Below are 14,020 nucleotides of genomic sequence, written 5' to 3' on the forward strand. Positions count from 1 at the left end.
TGATTCAGTGTCAGGTGCTCATGAAATTATCGGCAAATTTTGTCTCAAAGACCAATGTTATTGTTGGTATTATTAAATTTGTATGAATGACAGTCTAATATTAATTTGTTTTATTGATAAAATTCAAGGTGTTGTGTACTTTTTTACTTTTTTTGTAGGTAATAATTATGCAGAAAATACTTTTTTGTTTCATTTCACACTTTTCTTTCAGAAAATGTCTACATGCAGTTATAAAGCTGAAAAAGAGAGATTTAGATGACTTTTTAACGAAGTTTGATGTAGCAGAGGATAGTGATTCCAGCTTTGATAACGACCACTTTTACCGAAGGTTTAAAATGAGAATAGTGATTCGGAAAAAGATATGTCCAACGATGACGTGGTGTCTATTTTAGCAGTTAGGAGAACGACTTGTGACGGTACATAATGAAAAAAACATTTAAATCAACGTAAGAAGGTGCGAACTCGTGCTGACAATTTAGAAACCTAATTGCCAGGAGTAAAATGTGAAGCTGGGTACAAAGAACAGCAATGGAAATATGGAGCTTGGCTATGGACAGCAAGGCTAACAGATATAGATGAACTCAAAGTCTTATTTGGATTACTGTATATTGGTGGTAAAACAGGCAAACGATCAAAATGCTTTGGAGCTCTTCAGACGATATGAGCTTATTCATTTTTCGGCTAATCATGTCTAAGGAAAGTTTCAAACTGTTACTTCAGAACTTGCATTTTGACGATACTACCTTAAGACCAGAGAAACAAGCTGTTGATAACTGGCTGCCATTCAGAGAGTGTTTAATAAGTTTAACGCAAATATATCGAAGTACTTCTTTATTTCACAGTACGCTACAGTTAATGAGACATTATGGGCATTCAGAGGTCGGTGCGAATCCAAACCAAATAGGTACGGCTTGAAAATAAACTCTATCGTTGATGCTAAAATATTTTATATAGCAAAAATTAAGGTAGGGTACTGGAACCAGTTTTCGACACGGAACCAGTGATGGACACAAATTAATGCATATTATCAACTTTTTACTCTTATTGCCTTCACAAATACGTAAAACCTTTAATAGAAATCTGTAATCTTTACTCTGTGTGCAACTGCTTCCTCCAGATGCCGCTAGTTGTATTAAAATGAAAAGAATTTGCCACATGTCAATTTTGGCGACAAGACAGTCGAATTATTAACGTTGGTTATAAGAAAGTGAATCAGTTTCTTAACTTATACAAACTTAAAAATTGGTGTTTTATTGAGTTTACTTAGGTGAATAAATAGTAAAGGTATGTAGTTTAATGTGTGTTTATTGTTTTTAGTGGATTTTTGTCGTTAAAAAGATTGATTTTGGGTGTCCAATACTGGATCTACAATTAAACGTATGTTCCTAAAATGGACACATGCCAAATGGTCCATTTAAGGGACACACGTTTTTTTTTTAAATTACTGGTAAATACATAGAAATAAAAAATGCTATATTCTGCTATAAACAGGAAGACTAAATGTTGAAGGGATCCAGTATTGGACATGACCATTAAATGAGTATTTAATAATGGATATGGTGTATAATGGATATACACCAGAGGTGACGACAAACGAAGAAATAAATATTGAGGAGAAAGAGGTAAAGGAAGCATAAAGCAAATTAAAAATAGAAAATCACTAGGAGAGGACATAATACCGAACGAACTCCTAAAGTATGGAGGACCAGATCTGACCAAACAACGACTAAAACTAATTCAAAAAATAATGGAACAAAACAGAATTCCTCAAGAATGGAGATTAAGCATCCTAATACCTCTCTTCAAAAATGGAGACAAATATGACCCAGAAAACCACAGAGGAATTAATTTATTAAACACAACAGTCAAATTAACAATAACAAATTAACAAATATATTTATAATGAGGAAAGTGCACGAGAAGTCATTAGAATACAACAAACCGGCATATCTATGTTTCGTGGACCTTAAAAAGGCATTTGATCGGGTCAAATTAAAATACTTTATCCACTTACTAAATGCAAGAGACAAAACAATCGAAAATATATACCAAAACAACACAATAAAAGTAAAAGTAGAAGAAGAACTAACCAACCCTATTGAAGTTGGCAATGGGATAAGACAGAGAGATTCCCTGAGTCCTCTATTGTTCAACGTGATTATGGACGAAATAATAAAAAAAGTAAGAACTAAAAAAGGATACCAAATGGGAGAAAAACAACTGAAAATATTCTGCTATGCAGACGACGCAATACGACTCTTTTAAAGTGAAGATGATTTACAACGTATGCTGCACCAATTTAGTATAACCGCCAGAAAATTTAACATGTTAATTTCCCCAACAAAGACAAAATGCATGGTTATAACAGCAAATTTACTAAGATGTAAATTGGAGCTGGAAGGTCAGATAATAGAACAAGTGATGGAGTTTAAATATCAAGTCATCACATTATCTAGCTACGGAAAGCTCGAAACCGGAGTGGAAGATCAAGTGAATAGAGCAAACAGAGCCGCAGGCTGCCTAAACGAAACAATATGGAGAAATAAATATATCGGGAAAGAAACGAAAGGCAGAATTTACAAAACAGTCATCAGACCAATAATGACATACGTGGCAGAAGTAGTAGATAGTCTATGTATATCTGGGCTCATCCCCTAATTCGCATCCCCTAAAATCGCAACCCCCGGTCGTAAGTTCCAAACGGCTTAACGTAGGATGACGTACGAGGGCTCGTTGGAAAGGGGATGAAAAATGGGGTTGAACGCAGTATGTGCCGTGCGCATCGGAGCATGCCAAAAGGTCATTACGTCATATCTTTGTGTCTATTGGTCCGATCGTGACGTACGAGGGCTCGTTGGAACGGGGAGGAGACGGGGACACAAAAAACAAAGATGGCAGCATTGCCAAATGGGCGCTAGAACGTATCTTCGTTGCTATTGGCATGATTTTGACGTATGAGGTGTCAAATGAAAGCGTTGGTGACACACAGAAGCCATGTCAACGATCAGTATGAACATTCTTCTTCTTCTTGTCCATACAGTGCCTAATAGAACGTGACATCCGACGTAGAACGTGACATTCGAGACAGGACGTGACATTTGACGTAGAACGTGAAATGCCACGTGACATTCTACGCAGGACGTGACATTCGACGTAGAACGTGACAGTTATGTGACATTCAACGCAGGACGTGACATTCGACGCAGAACGTGAAATGTCACGTGACATTCGACGCAGAACGTGAAATGTCACGTGACATTCGACGTAGAACGTGACAGCTATGTGACATTCAACGCAGAACGTGACATTTGACGTAGAACGTGACATTCGACGCAGGACGTGACATTCGACGTAGAACGTGACAGCTATGTGACATTCAACGCAGAACGTGACATTCGACGTAGAACGTGACATTCGACGCAGGACGTGACATTCGACGCAGAACGTGAAATGTCACGCGACATTCGACGTAGAACATGACAGTTATGTGACATTCAACGCAGGACGTGACATTCGATGCAGAACGTGAAATGTCACGTGACATTCGACGTAGAACGTGACAGTTATGTGACATTCAACGCAGGACGTGACATTCGACGCAGAACGTGGCAGTTATGTGTTAGTCAAGATGTTGCTAGACATAAAATGTGACATTCTACATAGGATATAGTTAGTAGTAGTATGAATCCCATCGAGTACATACATAGAGTAATAGAATTTCAAAGAAAACTTGATCGGTTAAAGATCGACATTAAATCATATGAGGATTTTAAACATATTACAAGACAATTAGATAACCTGCATTTTGACAACAAAACGTGGAAACCCGAAGAGTTGAATCTACAGCAGCAGCAGCAAGACACCTGGGCCTGTAGAAAACTGCCACCAGCTACATATCCATTAAGACGTATTCAACCAATACCATGTTTGTCAGCAACAACAACACCACGGGTGTCAGCAGCAACAACAACAACAACACCAGCGAGTATATGAAAAGTGAAATAGATAATGTCTTTACAATGTCCTGTGTAATATTAGCATCTGTATTTATCTTAATTTTAAAAATTATTTTTGAAATTGTAAGAAGAAAATTTGAATCTTCATGTAATATAAGACTCAATCAATAAAGATGTTTTAAATAAAAAAAAACGTTTAATTTCTAATATATTTATTTATACATATACAAAAATTACAATGGTATTAGGTTATTGGCAAACCAGTGACGTAGACGATCCAAATTTCTTTCGGTACATGAAAATAATCCAGCGGCATGACATGGGTTTGCAGTAGGGCCAACGTTTCCAGTAGCACGAGGCGTACCATCAAACTTGCAAACATCAATAATAATGGGAAAAACTCCAAAAACGTGACGTTTCTTATCCAAATATTCTGCTTTTTGTTCTCCTCGAACGTAGATGTAATCTGCTGCATACAACAACTTGGTTTCTAGTATTTCATTGATTTTGGACAATTCTACTTGCCCATCAGAGTATCGAATTCCAAGCAGTTTTTTCTCCACGTATGAGGCAGTCGTCCTATCCCCATTACTTAGCGCATTAAATGGTTTCTGAGGCAAAAAGATGTAATGACTTCGTTTAAAACCTATTTCAATGGTAAGTTCTTTGGGAACAAACCATCCGTCCACATCGAATCCCTGAATATCTACGAATGCTACTCTCATGATGACTGCTCGTGTACTACTGGCAATTTATGCATCTAATTTAGACTTTTTACAATTTCGGTGAGAGGGAAGTACTCCATTACACAATCATGAATTATAATGCAATAAGCCTTGGTATTTTCGGGAAAACCATTATTCGCTTCAATATCGAGTTTTACGTCAACAGTGGATGCTTTCATGCTTTCTTCTTGTTTCGAACAATCGATGACAAACAATGCGTGATTCTTGAAAGCTGAGAAATCGAGTAGAGGTCGCTTTTGTTGGGAATGTATGTAGCTAGGATAAAATTCGGTATAGTTGAAATAGGCCTCATTGTAGTCAGTTTTGCTAAAATCCAACTGCATTCGCTCGTTTGGCCAATATTCACCATTTAAAGATAATCTGATACTTTGAATATCGACATTGTCAAATAAGGTGGGATCAGCTGAATTCTTGTCACGTTTGTTGGTTTGAAAGAAAACAATGACATAACGGGGTCTTTCCACTGCATTGCCAGTTTTTACAGCCCAAACTTCACGTCTAGCGCCTTTGGTAAGTGCTGGTAATTCATGCAATTCCCACTTTCTAAACGGAATAACTATAGGTTGATCTTGTTGAATGGATTTCATAAGTTCCAATTTAATATCATCATTGGGAAATATGTGCTTGACTCTGAGCTCAATATTGGTAATGTTAATCTTAACAGTTGTAACTTGGCCTTGAGTTTTTTCTTTGACAATTATGCAATCGTTGTCGTTTCGAGCTCGAACTAGTCTTATTGTTTGACGACCACACGTAATCAAAGGATAATCATTGAAAATGTTGAACACATGCTTAAGAGGCATCTGTATGTTGAATGAATGATCAGCAGCGTGTAGAATTGGATCCCTAGGGTAATTCCAGCCTGCCATTGCCATATGACCGGAATCTTCTTGAGTATAACATGTCATAGCACGTACAGCGCTTACGATACCAGGATCCCGCACTGTTTCCATCTCCCTTGCGCTTTCGCTGTACGTACACGAATCGAAAAGAAAAGCACCAACATTATTTGCTAGTTTAACGTCACCAGTTCCGTTAATTGCGAGCGATCCTTTAATGCATAACAAGGTTTCGCTCATTGCAAAGAACGAGTCGACTTGATTGATGCTAAATTCCACAATGTCATTGCAATTGAATGATTTGATGAATGGTGCATATGTTCGGTATTCGGCTTTTCGAATCGATTCGTCAAACATCGGCTTACGATAAATATCAAATATTGGAGGCATTATGCTGTTTGAACGTGATCGTTTTCCATACATAGTTGTCATCTTTTCAGTTTAAAACCAAGTGATTGCAAAAATAATTTGTTTGCAAACGTAAGATGTGGCCGCTTAGATGAGGACGTAAGATGTTGCCGCTTAGACGGTTGCTCAACTAATGGTGTACTATGGGCAGTAGATTGCCTTATTAATAATCCCATTTCCCTCTTGATCTAAGTTCCAGCACCAATGTGCTCTGTTCTCCTCTAAAGTTTACAGGTCGTCCTTCTTGATCGACAGCCAACACTGTGATATTGGTAATTTCTCGTTGCGGTACAACAGGTAAATACAACAAATTGTGTGGAGTTTCGTCAATTGCGTACCCAGGATTTGATTGTATGACAAATTCGTAGATCGTGTGAGCAGGTCTGTTACCATCGAAGGCTCCGGTACTAATGTTGCATTCAAAGCGTATGCTAGATACTTTAATAATCCTAACAGGTCGATCTGAAGAATGCGTCTGTCCTGGAATTAGTAGTGCAGGAGAAAATCCCAATACTGTACCAAGACTGTCAGGTTGCTTAAACGAAATCTTATATTTGCTGAAAATTTGACACTGCAACGTGTTATGGTTAGGTTTTAGACTAAATATCGTTTCGGGTTTAAGCACATTATCAGCACCCAATTTCTGTTGTATGTATTCTTCAATATCGGCAATTTCATAACATCCATCGGGGATATCAAATTGTTGCAATTTGTTTTTGTCATTGTAGTAATAAAACTTGGTATTTTCAATGTTTGGTATACTGTTGTAGGAATGGAAAAATCGAAGAGCTATCTCATAATCTTTGTTCGGATCCAACACGATCGGTGTGGGAGGTTGAAATGAGAATATGTAATTGGTACTGTCTACTCTCAACAACTGCGACATGATGACTGACTCACGTCAATCTATTAATAGGTTATTATATTAGAAAAAAAAACAACAATATTTACTTTAATAGTTTTATTTGTTCCAAAGCAAGTTTACAAAAATAACATGAAGCTTGAGAATTAGGTGGGCCATCCCAGTGAGTCCTCCAATCCGGTCTGTTATAATGTACGAAGCAGGGAAGTAGTATCTGTAGGTTAAATTCTCGTCGATATTCTTCAGGCAATTTATGCCATATTTTTAACAATTCGTAAGGTCGTACAGTTCGTGTAATATAATCTAGCGGTATGTATTTTAGTTCTTCTTCACTGAATTCTGTAAAACATTTTTTGTAAAACATATGGACCATAAGCAGTTCTGTACTTTTAGTAGGCTCCATTATATAAAAACTTTAAGCATAAATGTCCACAAATAATTTGATTGTATGTTTGATACTGATGGTTATTATAGGAAATGTTGGCACGTGCACCACCCAGATACTTAACAAGTTCTTTGGTCGGCTTCAAATTACCAAATGAATCGAAATACTCTACGTTGTTGTTTATCTTTCTGTATGCTACCCAATGTGTTCCGTTATGTGTGGACACATCCAAGTTTACTATTGCACATTCTCGTTGTCGAGGACCGTCTCTAGGCAGAGCGTCATTCATGAAAACACCTCGAAAATGTGGTATTTTAAGGATCTTCGCATAATGTGCAATCTCCACATCATATAGCGGACGATTGGGTAGCTTTATTGGAAGTTTTTTTTCAAATATAAGCCGAATCCACCGCTCGGTTTCTTACGTAGGTACAGACCCGAACCGATGTGTTCCATTGCCCTGTTATGGCGAATATCCTCCTCCAATTTCTTTTGAGCATTCTTAGCGTCGACTACTGTCTTCGCCACCCCAGCTGCACCCCCCGCTAAAGCCCCCAAAGCGGAAAGGCCCGCAAATAGAGGTATGAGGGGTAGAAAACCTCCGGATTTTAGTGGTAGCACTCGTGGAACATCAACTTCTTTACGACCGCCAAGTCTTTTGATTATGGATTTTGCTATTCGTACAGCAGTCAAAGCAGTATCTGTTAACGATGCTCCTCTTTTCATGGACTTTGCAATTTTTGAGACAACATCTCGATTGAAAGAGTAACGTCCCCGTCTTCCACGACGACGAGAGCATCCCATCCCCAACTTTCTTTTCGTTTTCATTCCGCCAGTTACAATTAAAGCAGCACTTTTTTCACCAATGCTAGCGTCTTTCGACTTGAAGCGCTCCCAAGCTCTATCTTCCAATTCTTTATCGGCCTTGTGACGTTCTTCGAGAGATGAATGCTGCGAATAAGCGATATCGTGTCGTTTGCAAGCTGCGTCTAATGGATTAATTCCTGGATCTCCACGTGCAAGACGTTTTTTTAGTTTTGTTCCAGATCCACAATACTGATAACCAGGAATATGTAGTTCAACTGGAAGTTTATTAATTAGAGAGTTCACGAGACCTCCTCCTTCAACAACCAACATTGGACTGATGCCATGCAAGTGGTGACATCTATAATATATATTACCGTACTTATGTACTACACTTGCCACATGATGAAGGTCGTTCAGCAAGAGCAGACGCTACCAATTGATAATTTGGACATTGTCCAAAAAACAACCAACAGTAAACATGGTAAATTGCTACCGAATTCATTCAGAGCGATTATTTGCGGTCCAAGTGGGTGCGGCAAAACGAATGTTATGCTATCTCTTCTATTCAATCCGAATGGCGTCAAGTTTAAAAATGTCTATGTTTATTCGAAATCCCTCTTTCAACCGAAATACCAACTACTGCAAGATGTAATAGCGCAAGTTAAAGGTGTAGGATATTACCCATTTAAAGACAACGAAGAAATTATTAGTCCCAGCGAAGCTAAACCTCACTCTGTGTTTTTATTTGACGATGTTGCATGCGATGGTCAGCAAAAGATTCGCGAGTATTATTCCATGTGCAGACATAAAGATATCGATGCCGCTTATTTATGCCAAACATATTCAAAAATACCGAAGCAGTTAATTAGAGACAACTGTAACATGATTGTACTATTCAAGCAAGATGAGATAAATTTAAAGCATGTATTTGATGAGCATGTATCACCCGACATGTCATTTGATGAATTTAAAAAAATTTGTTCTGAATGTTGGTGTGATAGGTATGGTACTCTGGTAATTATAAAAGATTTTGCTCTCAATAATGGCCGATATCGCAAAGGATTTGATAAATATATAAAATTGTAAGATAATTGTTTAGTTGTCAACACAATGTCAGATGATACGGTTGCCATTGCGCTTCGCAAGAAGAAAGTCGCCGAATTGGCTAGATCAATTCGCAAAAAATATTTGGCATTAAAATTAGGTCGAACAGAACAAGATGAGTCCCTAAATAAACTGTTTAAACCACTCTCGAAACCTCTCAAAGATATTGCACAATCATCAAAAACGTTACATCATACTATCACTAACAAGTTTGAACAAGTTAAAAAAGAAGAAATGAAAAAGGAAGAGGAGGAGGAGGAGAAGAATGGTGATGATGATGATGATGTATTTCTTGATGCACCTGATCTAGCGGTACCTAATGAAAACATTATTCAAGAACCAATCGAGATTCCGATGGATGCCACAGACGAATATATTGATCAATATCCTCCAATAAGTCACAAGTACATAAAAGAATATTTAATAAAAGACGATAAAATTGATAAAAACTATGGACCATTTTACGATTCTATTAGTGGCTGGATAATGGGAAAACGTCGAATAAACTTTGACAAACGCAATGGAGACATAATAATAATTCGAGAACGTGATTTAGAAGAACGTAGGTTAGGTGGTACGCCAGGTCTATATCAACTTTTATTTTATGCCAACCCTGAACAGTATAATGATGAGGATTTACAAAAGTATAAAACACTGTTGAAAAACACAGAAATTCATCTGGATACCTTAGGACGTCTTAAAGGTTCTAGTGGAGAAAAATACCATTCTATTATTAAACCTCTATTCAAACCATCTGATGCAGCAATGAAAAAGCATGCAACTCGATCCAAAAAAGAACTCGAACACAGAACGAAAACAACAACAACAACAACACGATCATCTTCATCTACGACCAAAGGAACGGGATTGGATGACTCTCGTTTAACATACAACACTGCCCCCATGGAGTATATTTATTGGGATGATCCAAATGAGTTAGTTGAACGTCTTAAACTATTGGTGGCTTCGAAAGACGCCGGCAACACATCTCTCGACAACGAAATCGTAGCAATCATCAATGAACTAAAAGAAGCTAATATAATAGAGTAACTGGGAATGTCAGTATCATTTCCACTATGAGTGTCGACAAATTCGCTCATCACTCTCGTAAAAGTAGTAGTAATGCCCAAAAGGTGGCACGAGTTACATTTCCACATACGTCTGACGGAAATATTAATGCCGAAAATGTGAAAATTTGCAATGTCAAGGATCCATCAGACAATGACGATGCTGCAACGAAAAAATACGTTGATAAACAAATCAATGAGTTGCGTAAAACCACACTTCCACTTCTCGAGTGTGAGACCAGAATCAAAGATGACCTGAATACATTTAAAAGGGAAATGGAGGAAACTCTAGACACTGCTACAAAATTATTTGCAGATGATATACGTGATTTAGGAAAAGAACTGGATGATATACATAACACCGCACTTCCCCTTCTCGAACAAAAGTGGCAGGAAATAATGAAAAATGATTTGAATACTCTAAAAAAGGATACGGAGAACAATATAAATATGTTGAACAAACTAATCCAAAATGATTTGAATACACTGAAGAAGGATACGGAGAACAATCTAAAATCTGCTCTCGAGCAAAAGGTACAAAAAATAATCAAAGATGGCCAGAATACACTAAAAAATGATGCGAAGAACAGTATAAATATGTTGAAAAAAATAATCCAAGATGATTTGAATACACTGAAAAAGGATATGGAGAACAATCTAAAATCTGCTGCAGAAACAGTTGCAAAGCATACGATGTACGATATAAAGATGGAACAGAGGATAAAACAAGTGGAACAATCATTAAAAAGCATAGTAGATAGCGTTCATTCATGGGATATAGACAAACGTCTTAAGGTAGTGGAAGGTGCGATGAAAAAATAATGTCTAAAGAAAAGAAAGAGGTGGTGAACGAATTGCATAAACCAGCACGAAAAAACTATCCTCGTCGTCGAACAATAATCAAAGGAATCGATGACTTGTGGCAAATGGATTTGGCTGAAATGCGTCCTTATGCACATCAAAATAAAAATTACAAACTAATACTAGTGGTAATTGATTGTTTTTCAAAATTTGTGTGGACACGTCCTCTAAAAACGAAGACTGGTGAGGAAATTACTCGGGCATTTTCGAATATTCTCGCTCATACTCAACGAGTCCCAAAAAACTTACAATCTGATCAGGGAACCGAATTTTACAACAGAAAATTTCAAAATTTAATGAAAAAACATGAAATTAATCATTACAGCACCTACACGATCAAAAAAGCTGCTATTTGCGAAAGAGTTATTAGAACGTTGAAAGCAAAGTTGTACAAGTATTTCAGTTTACATGGATCGTACAAATGGTTAGATGCTCTACCCATAATCACCGAGGAATACAACAACACAAAACACAGTAAAACAGGATACAAACCGTCTAAGGTTAACAAATCCAACGAAAAAGCCATTTTAAACAAAAGTTATACTCATTTAAAGATTGCCGGTCCACGAAAGTTTAAAGTTGGCGACATTGTACGTGTATCAAAGGCAAAACATTTCTTCGAAAAGGCATACACGCCCAATTGGACTACTGAATTATTTAAAATTGTACAAGTTAAGATAACAAATCCTATAACGTATTTGCTCGAAGACATGCAAGGTGCGCCGATTAGTGGCGGTTTTTACGAAGAAGAATTGCAGAAAACATCAAACCCTGACATATACCTGGTCGAAAAAGTACTCAGACGAAAAGGCAATAAGATGTATGTGAAATGGTTAGGAATGGATAGCAAACACAACAGCTGGATAAATAAATCGAATATAGTTTGAGGATCTATATTTCGATTCGCCGCGTAGACATACACTTTTCTAAAAAAGGCTTACAATTAACCACAAGGAGTGGGGAATGACAAAAGTATAAATTTAAGACAAACTACGATGTTCAGTTTACACCCATTTCGTCAACGGTATTCGAAACAAGAAGATGATGAGCTCTCAAGATAGTGGTTATGACAGTCAGCCTGTTAATTTCGATGATGATAACAGTGAATTTAGTATAGAATTTGACTACGATGAAGATGGTCAACCGCCTAGTCCTGGCGCCGAATTAGATCGAGTATTGGCAAAATTTGAAGCAGCAGCCACAAATGAAGTATATTGTTTATTGGAAACTACATATCCAATGAGCTCTCTCCATATAAAAATTGGTCTATCTCCAGCTCGAGATTTTTCACCATCCATCATTCTGTGTAAACATGGTAATTTTAACAGAATCAGTTTAAGCACATTCGAGTGGGAAGCCATAATTGAGTGGTTTAAAGAAAAAATGAGTGATTTTTTCCAAGCAGATCTACCGACTTATGCGGATGAGTATGATCCCATCGAATTTATGTGTGGTGATTTTTGCAAACTAAGACAATTGGTGATGGAAAATGTAAAGTTGCTGACAATCGAGAAATTTGGAGCCGCATTTTATTTGTGGGAAGATGACGTCAACCAAATTATAGAAGCAGACCAGAGCATGATGTCGCATAGAGTGGTGCTGTTAAAGAGTTTACAATTTCACGAATACTATATAAACATTTCAACTTTCATCAAGAACAATTTTGGTGCTATAGACTCTTTACATGGACCAGTTGAAGCCTTCGCAGCATATTGCAATATTTGTCCAAACACTTTGTTAAGTTTAGCTTTAAAGGAATTTGTATATTATTATAAAATTAAAGTTGTAAATGATTTAACTGAATAAATAATATTAATATAAATATGTTGTCTTTTATTTGTAATCTAACATAAATAAATAAAACCAAAAAATGTAAGATTACACAAATTTATTATTAAAACTTACATTATAAAATTAATACTATTTTTTATATTTACAAAACTACAATTTACAAAAACTTTGCGATAAGTGATCTTTTCTCTTTTTGTTCTTATGAGTAGCCATATACTAAAAGAAGATAATTATTTATGCATAGTGCGTCTACATTGAAAGAACCAAGTAGTATCAAACAAGACATGATCAAACGAATTTTGACACCAATTATCTGTTTTTCTGCAACAACAAATACATGTTATTCAACAAGATAATGTCCCCACGGAAGCGTATTAAATGATTTTGGTATTAAGTACCGCTTATCGTCATAAGGACTTAGAGCCGTTTTGGATTGCTCGATGCTGAATACTGAGTGTTGGTACGACCGAATACATCGCGGTTTGAATTTTGAATTCTTTAAGACATTTTTCATAGTCTTCGTACGTAATTTTATTTCGAACGACGTTATATTTCACTCCTTTTGCTTTTTTCGTTATTCCCAAATTTCCCAAGTCACATTCAATTCTCTCTTTGTTTAGTTGTTTTCTTTCTAGACGCTGTCTCTCTTTTTCCCTCTCCTCGTCAGTTATTTGCAGTTTAAATGTGTACATTTTTGATCGTAATCCAATAAAATGTGTAATTATTTTCCCATTTGCCTCATCCTTCATTAATCCGGGGATTTTTTTATTTAACCTTTCTATTTCGTATGGGTTGTTTTCGGCATAGTCTGAGGTATCGAATTTACTTGGATGCGCCTTTAAAACCTCTCTATATGCATCTGAACATTGCAATTCATAAATAAAGCTGTCTGTATCCATGTACAGCAATGAACAGTTTTTCTCTCCCATCGTTGGAAGCATAAAGTTGTAGTGAAAATCATACATACATAATTTGGATATATCTAGAATTGCTGCGCCTATATACAGGGGTTTATTAAAACATACTTCTGATTTCTTAAGTTCGATAGCTACCAAATTTTCGCTAAAGATCGTACGACTGTGAAATCGACTACTCGCAATCAAATTTTTGGCTCCGTACCTTCCATGCCACTTTTTACATAATTTTACAATACGATGACGTCTTTGATTCTGTAAAGTCTTTCCGAACACCGCA

The 14,020-nt window shown here is 36.7% G+C and overlaps 1 protein-coding gene across 1 annotated transcript in view; it reads right to left on the reverse strand.

Annotated features, from left to right (window-relative positions):
- LOC140432302 (uncharacterized) overlaps positions 1-14,020 on the reverse strand; it is an 803,181-nt gene that overhangs the window by 640,290 nt on the left and 148,871 nt on the right. The window lies entirely within an intron of this gene.

Source organism: Diabrotica undecimpunctata, chromosome 1 (assembly GCF_040954645.1).
Source record: "Diabrotica undecimpunctata isolate CICGRU chromosome 1, icDiaUnde3, whole genome shotgun sequence".
Classification (NCBI taxonomy): domain Eukaryota; kingdom Metazoa; phylum Arthropoda; class Insecta; order Coleoptera; family Chrysomelidae; genus Diabrotica; species Diabrotica undecimpunctata.